Here is a 2500-nt window from a genome sequence, read left to right on the forward strand (position 1 = left end):
CGCGTTAAAAAGATATATATTGCAACACTTGTTGTTACAGTATAGAATTCATATTCTCAGTGATCGTTCCCAGTGATATATTGTAATATTGATGATGTATTTTAATTAACTTTAAACGAGGAACGCCTAACCATAAAAAGGAAATTCGATGTGAATGGCTCCTAAACAAAACCCGTTTCAACGAGGTACCAAAGGCATTAACAACTAATACAAAAAATGATTGCTGACAGTCAGGCTGCTTGTGTATAATTAATGCCTGAGCAATATAATACTGATGTTTTTATCTCACAGCATAAAGGAAAAACTCCTTTGATCCGCAACAAATGAAAGGTGTCACTGCCCCGTGAAACAATTTATCCTTTGAATTAATGTTTCGTGTGAGTGTGTGTGTGTGTGTCTCCGTGCGTCTGTGAGAAGAGAGAGAGAGAGAGAGAGAGAGAGAGAGAGAGAGAGAGAGAGAGAGAGAGAGAGAGAGAGAGAGAGAGAATTCTTGTCTCATTTGTGTGCAGAAGTAACGGACAGAAGACTAAATACAATTGATGAACATGTAATTTATTTATCCTTTAAACATCAGAAATGTTGATTGCAATATTTACTATTGAAAGATTTAAACTGATGACAGTGGCACAGTAATCTCTGAGTGTTCCAATTTCTTAATAGAAATCATTTACCTGGAATGACAGGAGCGGACATTTTCCTCTGAACGACCACAAGTGGTAACGGCAAACATTCAACACTAAATTAACTCGGGCGATGCCGTTACCAATGGCAACTTTCATTACGGTTTTATTATGGCTTTGTAAGACATGATGGCCATCTGAACACGATATAGAACCCAGCGCTATAAACCTCTACCTCGCATTAATTCCACAGACAATGGCACTCATAATAATATCAAAAAAGTAAAAAATGCCCTGAAGTTTCTTTGGTTCAACAAAGTTTTTTGTACAGCGTATAATGCTGTATGAAACTCTCAGCCACGGCCCATAAAAGTCTCAGCCGCGGCCAATGAAACTTTCAGCCAGGGCCCGGTGGTGGCCTGTGTTGTTGGCACCTATAGCGGTGCCAGACGCACGATCATGGCTAACCTCAACCTTAAATAAAATAAAAACTACTGAGGCTAGAGGCTGCAATTTGGTTTGTTGGATGATTGGAGGATGGATGATCAACATACCAACTTGCAGCCATCTAGCCTCAGTGGTTTTTAAGATCTGAGGGCGGACGGACAGACAAAAAGCCATCTCAACAGTTTTCTTTTACTGAAAACTAAAACTCGCCACTGAAATCCCATTCATGAAAGGATATCTATAATGAAATAAATATCCAGAAATGTCGTCACTCTAAAGGTCATAGTTTAAATAAAATTAAGCCAAGAAAACAAATTCCCAGAAGGCTGCACTTATCCAGAATGGGAAACCTTGAGGCCAGAACATGGGACAATGGTACCCTTTCAAGAGGTAAAAAAAAAATAAGAATGATATAATTTCTTCTAACAGTCACACACACAGATATATATATATATATATATATATATATATATATATATATATATATATATATATATATATATGTATATATATATATATCTATCTATATGTATCTATATATATATATATATATATATATATATATATATATATATATATATATATATATATATATATATGTATGTATGTATGTATGTATGTATGTATGCACGTGTGTGTGTTTGTGTACATATACAGTATATAAGCAATTGAAATTAGAAGAGTTAGATTTGAAACGAACGAAACTAAACCACCAAAACGTTACAGAAAATTATAGTGTAAAGGAAGAGAAAGAGTTGATGAAAATAAAGCGAATGGCAATTAACACGTTCTAAAAGCCAGGCCCTGATAGTTGAAATATCTTTGACCCGATTGTGATGCAACTCTAATGCTTCCTACGCGGCCTTTGAGATGCGTCGAGAAATTAAAAATGAAATTGCCTTCTGAAACTGAAACCATTTATGCAACAAAACGTTACGATATATATATATATAATATATATAATATATATATATATATATATAAATATATATATATATAAAAATTAAAATAGGTGTAAATAAGAAAAGAGTTGATGAAAATATATATATATATATATATATATATATATATAAATATATATATATATATAAATATATATATATATGCATATAATGCTTATATATATATATCTTTATATATATATATATATATAAAATAAATATTATATATATATATTAACTATATCCATTTATATATATATATATACATATATACCTGTATATATATAAATATATATATATATATAATATATATATATATATATATATATATATATATATATATATATATATATATATATATATATATATATATATATATATATATATATATATATATATATATATATATATATATATATATATATATATATATATATATATATATATATATATATATATATATATATATATATATATATATATATATTTCGA

This window comes from Macrobrachium rosenbergii, chromosome 46 (genome assembly GCF_040412425.1).
Source record: "Macrobrachium rosenbergii isolate ZJJX-2024 chromosome 46, ASM4041242v1, whole genome shotgun sequence".
NCBI lineage: Eukaryota > Metazoa > Arthropoda > Malacostraca > Decapoda > Palaemonidae > Macrobrachium > Macrobrachium rosenbergii.